The sequence below is a fragment of the Apodemus sylvaticus genome, chromosome 22 (assembly GCF_947179515.1).
Source record: "Apodemus sylvaticus chromosome 22, mApoSyl1.1, whole genome shotgun sequence".
NCBI classification, from domain to species: Eukaryota; Metazoa; Chordata; class Mammalia; order Rodentia; family Muridae; genus Apodemus; species Apodemus sylvaticus.
Genome location: NC_067493.1, coordinates 2,007,322 through 2,023,203, shown reverse-complemented (window position 1 = coordinate 2,023,203; position 15,882 = coordinate 2,007,322). Strand labels below are relative to the sequence as shown.

General features: G+C 40.6%; 1 pseudogene; it reads right to left on the bottom strand.

Annotated features, from left to right (window-relative positions):
• Window positions 1-7,697: 7,697 nt before the first annotated feature.
• The window catches only part of LOC127673198 (zinc finger protein 431-like), a 132,110-nt pseudogene continuing 123,925 nt past the window's right edge, over window positions 7,698-15,882 (bottom strand).

Genomic DNA, 15,882 nt, shown 5'->3' with positions numbered 1-15,882 from the left:
AGCCCAGCTCTGGCTTCAGGGGCCCAGCCCTGGCTGCAGGGGCCCAGTCCTGGCTGTAGGGGCCCATCTCTGGCTGCAGGGGCCCAGTCCTGGCTGTAGGGTCTCAGCCCTGGCTGCAGGGGCCCAGCCCTGGCTGCAGGGGCCCAGCTCTGGCTGTAGGGGCCCAGCCCTGGCTGCAGGGGCCCAGTCCTGGCTACAGGGTCTCAGCCCTGGCTGCAGGGGCCCAGCCCTGGCTGCAGGGGCCCAGCCCTGGCTGGAGGGTCTCAGCACTGGGGACCAGCCCTGGCTGCAGGGGCCCAGCCCTAGCTGTAGGGTCTCAGCCCTGGATGCAGGGGTCCAACCCTGGCTACAGTCCAGCCCTAACTGCTTCTGTATGCTCCCTTGTCTGCACCTTTCACAGCACCGTGGCAAACTACACGGCAGGCAGGCTGCTTTCCTGGTGTCGGAGTTCGTCTCTCTGCTGGGCTGCAGCCTTGCTTTCATGGAACCCAAAGGGGCCGACCCAGCTGCCTCCCTCTGTGCAGGCCGCTCCAGCCTTCTCGCCCCTCCATTTCCTGAGAGGGCATGAGGCTGTTCCCAGGCTGGTCCTAGCTCTAGGAAAGGGGCTGTGGAATGAAAGGTGATATATACATGTAAGGTGATGATTATTTATTTGACAGGGACAGCTGCCTGTGGTGAAAAATGTAATCTAGTAATCCTGTGTGAAAATCGGATCTGTGCCTCAGTGAGCTGCCTGAAGCAGAAAAGAAGGACCATTTTCCCTCTCTCTCCCCACTTCCTTACCCCGCCCCACCCCTGCCAGCTCTGCTCACTTCCAAAGTTCCCAAGCTCTTGTAGCCTGGTAGCATGTCTGCAGATGCATGTAGCATACCTATGTATACATACATTATGCATCCTGCTACATGTGTATTGCATACACGTGACACATACTCCATGCATCTTGCTTCTTTTGATTGTGGTTAGCGGGCTATCATGGATTTTTAAGCTTTCCCACTTACAACCTCTTACCATCAGGGAAATTTTTACATGGTCCTGGGCATATAGTATATAAATCAACCATTTCCTAACAAGGAATGATAAATTTGTTTAAAGATGATTTTTTAATATGCATATTTTATCATTTATTAAAGACAGTAGCACATTTGCATACTAATGGGGTGGACGAGCTTGTAAGTTTTCACAGAAAGAATTAGGTCTTGGTGGAATATTTGATGCAGCAAGACACAGAGCGTCTTCAGTGTTTCTCAGAGTCGATCGATATTTTGATTTAATGATCGCCAATGCTGAGGCTGCTGCTTCACACAAACACATAGCACAAAACCAGCAGAAGTCTGTTGAGGCCTATTCGAGAAACTGTTGGAAATTCTAACCCAAAATCCGCTTCACAATTTTTTATGACACCCAAGGCAGCAACTCCAAGAATCTTTTTTAAAAACCAAACATTTGTAATGTAACACAATCCAAAAGATGCGCTGATTTGATTCTTAGGCGCTGAGGAGTGACTGAAGGAAAACACGCAAAGCCTTTGTTTTCCGTAATCAAACCATTCTGCTTGTGTAAGCACACACAGTGTGCTATGTGCTCGAGAACACTGCTGTCCATAGCAAGCAGGGGTCTCTGCTCGCAGCATAGATGCTACAGGCTGCGTTCATCGGCGGTGTGTGGTGTGGCGGGTCACATCCCACATCCCTCCATCAGAACCCAGGCTGCGGGGAAGTCACATGATGCAGCACAAGTCAGCTCCACCAGGATCAACTTGGGCTCACAACAGATTTCACTTTGAGTCAGTTTTCAGTCCTTGTGAATTTTGATAGAAACTTTTCCAGCCCCCCCCCCCCCCTGTAATGTTCATTTACAGGTGGGATTCGGCCACAGCCCGCTGCTTAAGATGCCTGGCTTTCTATGACTTTGAAAGCCAAGGCGTTCATGGTGCAATATTGCTAACCGACCTCAGCCTGATTTGATCAGACATCCTTTCTTGCTCAAGCTTGCGCATTGCACTTAGTTGTTGGGTCTTCTTTGGTCCCAGCCTGCATCAGGTTTTCCTTGTCTCCATCACTATGGTAGGCTGCAAGGCCTGGTCAGCCCACTAGACCCTGTCATTCTGGGTGCTTCCTTATGATGATATTAAAATAATACATTTTGGGAACATCCCCACAACACTGACGCTGTGCTCCTTGGAACAGTGTCGGGACCATGAAGCCCGTGTGTGTAATTACTGGTGATGTCACCCTTGATCACAAGGAGGAGGCAATGCCATGCAGTGCCGTGATGTAGAGCTATAATTTCTTCTCTGAAATTAATAAGTGTGTGGAGGAGTGGATACTTCTGACATTAGACAAATGCCCAGTTGTTCCTTGGACCTTCACCCACTGATTTTAGCTAATCCGTCGGCCGTGCTGCCTGTTACAGCAATGTTTGCATTAGTGTGATTTTTTCTTTACCTCATTGTTCTGCCTTTATTAATTGTAGTTCTGTAAGGAACTGCCTTCTCCCACTTATTTATTTATTCACTTAGTTATTCTTATCATTACAGGCTCATAAATACATAACACAATAAAAAGCAAGGACAAACGATACCTAATAAAAATGACATTTATTCTGTGGCTTCTGGCTGAATAGATGTTTACTTTGTTCCAGTCTTTATTGCTAGAGTTACTGAGGCATCCTTCAGTTGGTGCCTGTGATCTTTTGAACCAGCATGGTGCTTACCTTTTTATTTTTAAAGTATTGTTTATATTCAGGCATCACAGAAAACCCTAGATTCATGCCCTGTCCCCGGAACCGGTCACTGCTGTAAGGATCCCCGTTTCTGCTAGAGACCAGGTTTTGGAACCCTGACTTAGTTGCTGCTCTAAAGAGCCCTGGCTCCCATTAGAGAATGTTTAGAAAGCGGATGCAGGCCCCAGCTTGCTTATTGATGCCAGAGTCGCACGGCTTCCAGGGCTTCCCAGAGAACAGAGCTGGGAGACACATGGCTGCCAACAAGGCCACGCACCTATCTATATTTATTTCTATTTATATTGTTAAAATTGTGAGTTGGTGCTGATTTTTAATTGCTTTTTATTTGGCAGCATTGCAGCTGGCAAGGACTTGGGAAATCAAATCCAAGCTGTCCCCTCTCAGAGGAGAGTGACTGAGGGGACCCAGGCAGGCGGTCAGAGGTAGGTCTGGGGCTGGGGCTTTGGTTTCTGGATACCTGATGTATTAGGTACATTTCAGTTTTTGTGACAAAACACCACAACCATGGCATCTCATAGAAGGAAGGGTTTATTTGTCTTATTGTTTCACGGGGATGTGAGTCCATCACCATCGTGCCTCAGCAGGAAAGACCGAGAGCTCACATCTCATTCTAAGCAAAGAGAGTGAAAATGTGTCATGGTGTAAGGTTTTAAACTCTTAAAACCGACTCCCAGTGACATATTTCCTCTAGCAACCCCACATCTATACCTGACCAAGTAGGGCCACTAAGTAGGGAGCCAAGTATTCAAATGGCTGAGAATATGGGGGACATGTTATTCATACTAATGGTACCGGACATCTTTACACAGCAGAGGAATGTGGTGTACTGAGCAGTGTCTGTCTGCATTGATATTTGCTTGGAGAGCCTGTGCTCTTCTAGTTTGGAATAAGGATCTTTACTGACATAATCAAGCTAAGATGAGATCCTCTGGGGTTGGTCATATTGGGCTAGCTGATGACTGGTGTTCATCTAAGAGAGAAATTTGGACACTGAAACAAAGGGAGAATGCCATTTGATGATGGAGGCAGAGAGGACTGATTTGTCTGCTGAGGGCTGACAGCTACACCCACATCCGAGAGAACAAGGAAGGAGGCTCTCCCAGCAGCCTCACAGAGCCTGGCTCTATGGACGGACATCTTGGCTGTCGAGAACTCTGGGGCGTGAATTCTGTTGTTTCAGGTGTTAGGTGATGTTTCTATTGTTGTGATAAAACACCACAACCATGACAACTCATACACACTGAAGCATCTGATGGGTATTGCTGTTCATCTTCTGCAGATGGGAATATTCACTTTCTGTCAAAAGATGGTGGGTGTGGTGCCCCATATTCTCGGGCAAATGAATTCTTAGATGGCTGGATCCCCAAGTCCTCTCAGTGACTGTTCTATGTGAAGTTTGTCACCCAGGGGTGCCCTGGATTGTGCTCTGAGAACAAGACGTTGTGAGTGTGTGGTTCTATGCCAGGGCACCACCTTCAGTGACATTTGCATTTGGGCAAGATGAGGACACAGAGGGCTTCGACTGTGAACGGTGCCTTCTGATGGTCCTCACCCCCTTCCCTCTTCCCCAGACCTTAGCGCTCTGAGGCTGGTCTCCTGCAGCTTGGGTCCTGCCTTGCAAGCTCGAGGGCACCTTGTAGCGCTGCACCTCACCTCACACATCCACTTCCTTCCTGAGGTTCTCTCTGTGCCCTTTCATGAGCACGGGCAGCCTGGGACAGCCTGGAGCATCCTGTGCTGTGTGGCGCGTAGTCACTCTGGGCTCAGGGCCTCTGGTCACACTCTCCTCCAGGCTGCGCGTGGCTCCAGGTGCTCCTGTCATGACTACACTAACTCGTCCTTCCACGATGCCACGATTCCGTCCAGCATGGGTCACCTGACAGTTCGTTTACTTGGAAGAAGTGGCCTTTTAATGTCAGCTTGTATTCACTCGTAGATTTGATTGAGCACTTCTGCAGGATAGAGGCCATGGTTTACCTCAAAGATGCTCTACTTGGTTGGTATGTGTTGCCTTTATACCGGGGGCGGGGGAGGGAGGCGGGGCAGAGGAACAGCCACGTCAGCATATTTTGTTGCCTTTGGGGTAGAAGATTCAAAACTATGTAAGGGGAAGGTGAGACTTTTTTTTTGTTTTCTTTTTAAATTTTTTTATTTTCTATATTCTTTGTTTAAATTACAAATGATTTTCTGTTTCCCAGTTCTCCCCTCCCCAAAAGTCCCATAAGCCCTCTTCCCTCAGCCCATTCTCTGATCAAACCCCCTCCTACTTCCCTGTCCTGGTACTCCCCTACAATGCTGCATCAAGCCTTTCCAGGACCAGGGACCTCTCCTTCCTTCTTCTTGGGAAATATTTGATATGTGAATTGTGTCTTGGGTATTCAGAGCTTCTGAGCTAATATCCACTTATCACTGACTGCATTCCATGTCTGTTCTTTTGTGAATGTCAGCCCAGGAAGCTGAACTGGTAGCTCTGAAAATGTCATTAGATATAAGAAAGGACATTAAAGTCATTAGCGCCACTTCCTGTGGTGTAACAACACTTCCTTTTATGTTACAGTCACCTCGTATCAAGCCACAGCCACTTCCTGTGACAGTGATGTTCACTTCCAGTCATAGAATGGACACTTTCTCTAAAACTTGAGACAATTCCTGTGATATACACTCACTTTAGGTTAGGGCCAGTCCCTTCCTGTGACATCACAAACACTTCTGGGTGTGGCATGGACACTTCCTGTTCTTCAAATTGTCACTTCCGGTTCTGATGTGACCACTTCCTGTGGTTTCATAGACTTAGGTGTGCCTTCCTCACTGTGGTAATGTTATCTTTTCCCCAGGGTCAAGACACAGAGGGCTGGTGTGCCATTGCTACCTCTCATTTCCATGGGGGCATTTATAAGGAGAGGACCCTTCTGATGAGCAAGGACTAAACTCCATCCCAGAGAGCAACAAGACAGCCCAGGGTATGGCCCCTAGAAATTGGGTTCCTCATGTCCTTGATTGCACCAGGCCCAGGAGAAGCCACACTATCTGATGAGAAAAAATACATGATCTGGGCCAAAAACCTGTTGATGTCTCAGTGTTGTAAGAGATGAGGGAGGACAGCTGACTACAAACTAATGTTTGAGAAAAAATGGGTCTACACAGAAAAAAGGAAGAAATCAGAGACTTTCTAGAGTTCAATGGAAATGATTGTGCAACATGCACAATCTCATGGAACACACACACAAAAAAAAAATGAAAGTGGAGCTAAAAGAAAGTTCACAGCACAAAATGCCTAAGTGAAAATATTGGAGAACTCCCATGCTGGCAATTTAACAGCATGTTTTAAAGGATACAACAAAAAGAAGTGAGGGAGCAAAGAAAACGACGAGGAGACATCTAGAAATTTTCAAGTTGGGGGATGAAATTGATAAAATAGAAAGAGAACAATTCAAAGAATTAATGAAACATGGAGCTGGTCTTTTGATCCTTTTATTAGACAAGATAAACAAACCCCTATTAAAAGATAAAGAATATACAAATTAATGAAATCTAAAATGAAATGGGGGATTAAATAAGAGGTAATGAAGAAATCCAGAGAGTCGTAAAGACATAGTTTAAAAAAGGGTACATTCCACCAACTTGGAAATTCTAAAAGAAATAGCTAACTTCCTCAATAGATTCCACATCCCAAAATTAAACTAGAGAAAAACAACTTAAACTGACATAAACATGAAGGAAAACAGAATTCATTAAAAATATGTCCCCAATGTGAGCCCACGTCTATGAGTTTTATGGTAGAATCCTACCAGACTTTCAAAGAGGATTTAACAAGAATTCAGTGTATTCAACAATATAGAAACAAAATAAATATTAGTCAATTAATTTTCTTAACCCCTGATTACTAATGTATCCAGTCAGGAAAGACTGAGCAATTAAAGACAATTACAGACAAAATATCCCTAAAACCACAGGTTCAAAAATACTTAAAAGATAAAACAAATAAAATAAAATATAAAACACATCAAAAGATCATCCACCATTAACAATGAGGAAGGCTACATTCTAGAAACAGTGACAGTTCAACAAAATGGGATTAAAGTATAAGAAAAACCAGGAATCGATCATTTGATGAAGTAATGCAAAATTCTCTGACAATATTCAACACCACTTTATGATAAAATTCGCAGAGTTCTGGCGCTTACTGGGCCTGGAATGTGGCTCCTTCTATTCCATTACCAGCAGCTTTCAATATTTCAAATACATCACGGCTTAATCTTGGCTTTCCTGGAACTTGCTTAGAGATCTACCTTGATCTCAAAGATCTGCATGACTCTGTCTCATGAATGGTGGGTTAAAAAGCATGCAACACCATGACATGATCTAAGCCTTTCTGCTTATATTTTAAATTCAGAACCCAGAATCCAAATCTATCTCTTGGCAATTTGACACATAATTGTATCTTCATGTGTCTACATCAAAACAGTATCCAGGTAATAATAATTCCTAACATGATACAGTTCTCTTTCATACAACTGCAAACCCATATGTTTAGCTGAATGTAATCTTGTCCTAATGTAACCATTCTTTTAATGCCATTGAATATCCTTGATCACAAGATTAAACTTCATTCAACTTCCTGATGATGCCTTGTATTTTGAACCTTTCTTTTTTTTATTTTTCCTTTCTTAGTTTCTATGCTTGTTAAAAACTTTCAGGCCAAATTCAATGAGGTGATTTTCATGACATACTTTGTCAATACAATTAATGTAATAATATTTACCTTAACCTCAAGGAAACTCTTCAGACAAAGGCAGCAAACTTCTTTGCAAAAGCATAAAAAAAAAAAAAAAAACTCCAGAGTGGAAATAATCCCAACCACCCATGTCTATCGTATCCTACTCTGATACCCTCCTAATTCCCACTTAATTCATGATCATATTCATTATGTTTCTCTCCAGCACAGAATTTGGAGACTTATCCCTGGTGAAAACACTTTACCACATTGATTACATTAATAAGTTTTCTGTCCAGTGTGTGTTCTTTTATGATACTGGAGATGACTGGGTCTTGCAAAGGCTTTACCACATTGATTACATTCATAAGGTTTCTCTCCAGTATGCGTTCTTTATGATATTGGAGAGAACTGCAATGTGTAAAGGCTTTAACACATTGATGGCACTCATAAGGTTTCTCTCCAGTATGTGTTCTTTTATGTCTTTGGAGAGCACTGTGACATGCAAAGGCTTTACCACATTGATTACATTCATAAGGTTTCTCTCCAGTATGTGTTCTTTTATGTATTTGGAGAGCAATGTGCTGTGCAAAGGCTTTACCACATTGATTACATTCATAAGGTTTCTCTCCAGTATGTGTTCTTTTATGTATTTGGAGAGCAATATGCTGTGCAAAGGCTTTACCACATTGATTACATTCATAAGGTTTCTCTCCAGTATGTGTTCTTTTATGATATTGGAGAGTACTGAGCTGTGCAAAGGCTTTACCACATTGATTACATTCATAAGGTTTCTCTCCAGTATGTGTCATTTTATGTCTTTGGAGATAAATGGGTGTTGCAAAGGCTTTACCACATTGATTAGATTCATAAGGTTTCTCTCCAGTATGTGTTGTTTTATGATATTGGAGATGACTGCGCTGTGCAAAGGCTTTACCACATTGATCGCATTCATAAGGTTTCTCTCCTGTATGTGTCATTTTATGTCTTTGGAGATGACTGGGTCTTGCAAAGGTTTTACCACATTGATTACATTCATAAGGTTTCTCTTCAGTATGTATTGATTTATGACATTGGAGATTTCTGCATCTTGTAAAGGCTTTACCACATATATTACACTCATAGGGTTTCACTCCAGTATATCTTCTTACATGCCTGCAATGATAATTAGCACATGTGAAATCTTTACCACATTCATTACTCTGATCAATCATGTAATCAATATGAATTATGCTTACAATTTGTCTAATGGTAAAGAAGCAGCAGATCTTAAGGTTTTAGCACTTTATATGTTCATGGTGTTCTCCCTCATCATGAGTTGTTCAAGGCCACTGTGATGGTTATTACATGGCTCATATTTATAGTACCCTCTTTTTATAGGATGTATTTTAGCTATCTGAATAAAGAACAACTCTGATCTTTATAACACTGATTATATTCATATTTTCTGTTCTCGTGTAAATTACAACACTTTTGACTATTAACCATGACACACAGAAGAATTTTCAAGTTCTTAACACCCATAAAGGTTTTCTAAAGTATAAGTTTTGAAATACTCCCTGTAAAAATAGAAAACTAACTAATTGCAAATATCTTTCACATTCCTAATTTCTATCAAAGTCAGAATACTATGTATCTTCTTGTTTTAGAACAGAAAATTTTATATTTCTGCTTTCAATATGCCTATGCTCACATCATTTTTATCCATTGTGACACACGATATACCTAATAAAAAAGAATGATAAATGAAAATTTTACACATTGCATTCACACTGTTTGAATTTTTGTTTCTCATACCATGTGCAATAATAGTCTAATGTTTTTCCACAACAACATTCTTGATACTCATAAAATGCTCTCTCACCAAACTTAACCATATTACTACAAGAATATGAGTATCACCAAACTTTCTATGGACTAATTGTTTATTAGAATGTTTTGGATGTAGATATATCATTATTCATTATGCAATTTCTAAATACTTTGAGACTATAGAGAATGTCAGGTCCACAGCATAGCTCTAATGGAGCTATTTATCAAATGGATACACAAACCAGATATTGGATCTTGAGGTACATGGTTTTGTAAGAATATTATAATCATAGCTACACTTAAAGGACTGTTATTTTATAATCTTGCTTTTAACTGGAGATTCCATAAGATATTAAAATTTCATCAGAGACAAATTTGTGTAAGCTTGCACATGAAAATTACCTTTCAGGTTTTCTACAACTTTGACAATGTTCTTCAAGGTGATGGTCTTCCCAATTATAGCCTAAAACACAGTACAAGAAAATGAATGATATACTATTGGAAAATAGGCAAAATTAAAGATACTGTGAATTTTAACTGTACTGTAAACGTTACAGTGAAAATTCAGTGAAACTGAATTATTCAGCTCAGTTTTCATACAATTAAAATAATAGAAGATCGTCAAAAACCAAAAAGCATTTGTTTCCTTCAGAAAGAAAAATAACAGTCTTACCTATAGCTTTGAGGTTCAGGTAGGTTTCCAACATCACATTTTTGTAGAGACTCTTCTGGGAAGGATTCAGCAAATTCCACTCCTCCTCAGTGAATTTCACATGCACATCATCAAAAGTCACGGCATCCTAAATATCCCATACATGTACAACACAAAGCATGATACTAACATCACCAGAAAATAAATATATGCTTTCTCAAATATATATTCACATAATTCTCCTGCTTGCTCTGCTTATTTTCTGACTCAGAATTTATAATCACTGTGTCATTTTAGAAGGATCTTTAATTATAAGTTACATCTCTGTCACTTTTGAACACTTTGAATAAGACACAGCCTCGGAAGAGAAATGACAATTGAGAGGGAGATGGAGGGGAAAAAGATCCACAACACTGAGCACACATCTGAAAAATTGTATGAAAAATTACTAACTACAAACATGATGGGCAATCTGGGTGTATTTGCTCATGTCTTTAATCACAGAGGCACAGGCAGGTGTATGTCTAATAACTTGACACTGGCACGACCTTTGTAATGTGTTCTAGGAGACTAAAAGTTATATTTTAAAACCCTCAATCCATACAAAAATCAACCAAGGAAATAAGTGATATAGAAATCACAGTTCTTTACTAAAGTTCCTACAAAGAATTATACATTCACTGCACATCTGAATTCATCTGGCAGAAACAGGAAGTGTAACAGTTTAAACTATAACATTAATAAAATTTTACTAAAAGACAATACATGCTTAAATTGTTACAAATGGACAGATGAAAATAATAGTAATATAAATTTTGATCATAAATAAGCAACTTAGGGTAGGAGAGAGAGCTCAGCATTGGAAAGCACCTGCTGGTCTTCCACATAATGGTGGAAAATTCCTCGTAAACACATGGGGGACCAACAGCTACTCATTACTTCAAGATCAGGAGTTCCGAGGCTATCCTCTGACTACACTAACGATGAGACAAAGATGGTATTCATATTCATGCACACAGGCAAAATATTTCCATGTATTCAAACATTTGAGAACAAACACAAGACTGAGAAAAAACAGCACTCATGTGAAACATAACGAACCTGAATTCTCAGATAATATTGATATCATGAACATATGCCATTCTGAGTAATAGAATATAGTCTATATATTTGGCCAAATTTCAACACTAAAGATGTGGAGGAAAAAAACCGCACAAAAATATGATTATATTGCAAGCACAAGACATGTGCCTTTTGCGGTTTGTCTTCCTACATTAAGGACAGACAAGGTTCACAGAGAAATATGTTTTGGAAAAAAAGCAAAAAATAAAATAAATTTAAAAATATAAAACAACCAGACTAATAAATAAATTATTATTGAATAGCAAATGTATCTAATGTATTTTATATAATTTAATGAAAGAGATTATAGTGAAGGTTTGGGAGCATGAGAAGAAAGCTGAAGGGGCAGTTTCAACCACAACACAGTAGACACCAAGAACACAATGTTTCCCCTCTAATAGAAATGGTGGGTTAAATCTGGAGCAGAGACTGAAGAAATGGCCCATGAAAATTTGCCCATGAAAGCCAGACAGGACAGACAAGGACCCAAAGACATCATCCTATCTAGAAGCTTTTTGTTTCAATCAACTGCATCCTGACCCTTGACACTATGGGCAAATGTTCATCCTGTGATGAAAATGCATTCAGTCTTTCTTCAGGGATACTAACAGTCTGTAGTAACTCCTACACTTTTCAAACATCTATAGTCTCTTCTGACACACAAGACAAAATCTTGAAGGTCACCTCTTGTAACAGCTTGGGTACATCCTCTCCTTGTATACATCTCTCCATGGCAGATTTACCAATGCTTTAGTTATCTCAACAAGCTGTGGTCACAAAATGCAACTCAGGAATAATCCTCATAATTTCACTGCAATGAACTCTCATGGAGTCTTCCCATGGCTCTGACTCTGCCAAAAGATGGCTGGAATCGGGCCAAATTGAAACCATACTGGAAGAATCCGGGATCTCGAATTTATCATCTATCAGTTTTCAGAAGCAACACCATATAAATCCTCTTAAGTTTGGCTTCTAAGGTGATGGACTCTGCCTCACTTGGTCCATATTTGCAGCATATTTTATTTAAAGTTCCTTCTTGGGACTAGGAAACATATTGCCTACTCCTTCCATGAATTTAAGATTTAGTAGGAGGACATGTTACACTTAGGATATGTTCTTAGGACATCTACCCACTAGAGCATGTGTTCCACTAAGTTCATGTCTGTTTTACTTATAACAGCTGGAAACTGAAAAAATCAATAAGGCCGCCAACCAAAATTTGGATACAGAATATGTGGTTCATATACAAAATGGAATACTATTCAGCTAGTAAAAACAAGAACAATATGAATCTTGCAGGCAAATGGATACAACTAGATACTATCATCTTAAGTGAACTATCCCAGACCCAAAAGGACATGCATGTATGTACTCACTTACAAATGGATAACAACCATAAAGTACAGGATATATGCATGATATTTCTTGGACATGAAGAAGCTAAACTAGAAGGAAGCCACAGGGGCTAGATAGATGGCTCAGCTTTCTCATCCAGCCCAGGCCCACTTGCTTATGAATATTGTCACCCTCAGTGGAAGACACTTCCCACATCAATCATGTACACTATCTCACACAGACACAGCAACCAGCCATTCTGATGAGGGCACACCTTCAACTGAGGCTCCTTCAGATGACTGTAGCTCTGAAAGGTTGAAATGTTGGCAGCTTACCTCTCTCCTGACTATGTGTCCTTGTGGATTGACAAGAATATCTCTTCCTGCCCACCTCCTCTCTTAGCTTTCAACATTAACCAGCAATCTCTCTTGAACATAACAAAAAGGTCAATAAAAGAGGCCACACTCTGCCAACACTATGAAAATCTAGACAGAAAAATGTAAAACAGGAATAAGCATCCACACAAACAAGAGAAACTGAGAAACCTTACCTAGACCAATAATCACCACAAAAGCAGCTGCCCAGACACCAGCATAAATAAATCAAGGACTGGTTAATTTCATATTGCAGGATCTTAGAGAGAATACTTAAGAAATAATTACTTCCTATGAGAGTTTTAAAATAAAAAAAAGTCAAACTAATCACCTTTGTTTTGTAAAATAAAGTAGTACAAATACAAAAACAAAAATGACCTTTCCATATATAGGTTGAAAAAGCATCTATATCCTCGATCAAAGGTGGATCTGAACATCTCTGAAGATCAAGAACAAGAAAGGGTTTCTCAATTTAAAAGATATAATTAAGAAACACACCCCAGAGTAACCAGGGTTAGTTATGGTTGCGGATTAGAGGGTTAAGGTTAGGGTTAAGGTACAAGGGTTGTTAGGGTTAGGATGTTTAAGAAATTAAGAGGTTAAGATAGGATTAGAGATTTAGGATAAGTCTCAGGCTTAGTCTCAGGTTTAGGGTAAAGTTGGCCACCATTATTCTTGATGGTCCCATGCCCACTGAATCAATAGTATCTCTATTAGACAAAGAAGAAATGTCAGGGTTAGGGTCAGTCTCAGGATTAAGTCAAAGAATTTGTTTGTTGTGCTTTGTGAAAACAGCTTCTACATTTTCTCTCATCTGCCTTCCTAGTCCTTGTTTTCATAATAGCAAAATCTTCTTTCTTGCCCCCAATGAAAGTGGAAAGTGAATTATCCATGAACCTAGAATTCCCAGATGAGAACGTTCTTTACATTATTATGGGGCCCCGTTCACATACAACAGAAGAGTAAATATGACTCGCAACATCATTTTTCCCAAGCACACCAACATACTGCACCTAAAGATATTCTTAAGTTTATTAAAGAATGGCAGTAAATTTCCTTGTTATTAGTTAGTACTTGCTGATCAATTTATTACCTACTCTGAGGTCAGAACACACCTCATCCCTCCCCAGGCTCTGAAGAGCGTCTTTAAAAGCATAAGCCTAGACAGGTGAGGCACGCATACACTGCCACCACCACACACACATCACTGGGCATTTGTCAACCAGGAGACTGCAGTGAGCTCCAGCCAACCTAGAAAACGTAGTGAGTCCTAGGGCAGCCCTAGACTACACTCCTGTCCTAAAACACTCAAGTTAATAAACATCACACACTACATGTGTGCTACTCAAAGAACTTCAGTTTGAGAACAAAGATTGCAGGCAACAATTAGAAATTACACTAAGTTACTTCAGCGCAGCAACCTCTGGACTCAGGCGTTGGATTCCTTTCTCAGAAGGAATATTAAATAACACTGGCCAGCCTTACAGCTTTACAGTGATAACTTCAAAACAGAGTAAAAAAAATATGGGCCAAATGTTTCACAACTGAGCTAATGGCTTGGCTGCTGAAGTTACCACGCTTCTAATCCAGTCTGGTATACCTATTTCTTCAACTACACAGTAGGACAGCATGAACAGGTTTTGCACTTAGCAGTTGCCATGTGGTCTCAGGTCTCAGGTGGCTCTCACTGTTAGTCTATGTCCTACCATATTTCAAAAGAACCTGGACAGCCAAGCAGTGGTGGTACACACCTTTATTCCCAGCACTTGTGGGGGGCAGAGACAGGCAGATCTCTTGTGAGTGCGAGGCCAGCCTGGCCTAAAGAGCAAGTTCCAGAACAGCCAGGTCTACACAGAAAAGAAAGAAAGAAAGAAAAAGGTCTTGAAAATTCAAGATAATAATAGTAATGGTGATAAAGTCCTGATAGACTTTTTTTTCACTGTTTTGAATTCCAGACTCAACGGATGGGCAATTCTAGTTTTCTTTTGTTTTGTTTTGTTTTTTTTTTTTTTTTTTTAAAGAAACGAAGCTCTTCAAAGATCCGGTAAGTTTCACCACTGCCTTCCCAATGGCAAAACTGTGTTTCCAAGTTCTTCCAAAAGCAATTAGGGGATGGAAAGGAAGACTACACTCAGAAGAAAAGAATTGTGAAACTCCACGATGAGGAAATAGAAGAAAAAATGGGTAACCAGAGCAGGATTAGCATGTCCCCGCAAAACACACACACACACACACACACACACACACACACACACACACACACCAAACTTTGCAAGACCCAGTTTCATTTCAAAGTCTGGTCAGTCCTGATTCTTCAACTGCCCCTGTATCTTCGCCTCTCCACTGACCTTTCCTGGCCTCTCATACTGGCAAAACTCAACTAATACTCATTTTCATTACCCCATGTCTTAGTCAAGGTTCTATTCCTGCACAAACATCTTGAACACAAAGCAAGTTGGGGGGGAAAGGGTTTATTCAGCTTACACTTCCATGCTGCTGTTCATCACTAAAGGAAGTCAGGACTGGAACTCAAGCAGGTCAGGAAGCAGGAGCTGATGCAGAGGCCATGGAGGGATGTTTCTTACTGGATTGCTTCCCCTGGCTTGCTCAGCCTGTTCTCTTATATAACCTAAGAATATCATTCCAAGGATGGAACCACCCAAAATAGGCCCTCTCCCCTTGATCACTAATTTAGAAAATATCCAAAGCTGTTTCTCATGGAAGCACTTCCTCAACTGTAGAGCTCCTTTCTCTGTGATAACTCCAGCCTGTGTCAAGCTGACACGAAAAAAACAGCCAGAACAAGGTTCTTCTTACTTGGCTGGCTTGTCTAAACTCAGTAAAAGAGATATTTTTAGCCATGCAGAGACTTGAAATCCCATGTTTTTTGATACTACAGGGGTCCCCGTGCTTCTTTGAGAGATAAAAGGAGTCAGGGATGATGGACTGTACAAGGGAGATGGAGAGTTGGGAGAAAGTAGAATGTAAATTAAATAAATAAATAATAAATAAGTGGGGAAAGTAAACAAATACATATAAATAGAATGAAAATTTAGAAATCAGCCATTATTTTTTAAAATATACCCAACTCTATATTTCAGGTGTAAGACAAGGAGAAAAGATTTTTGGCC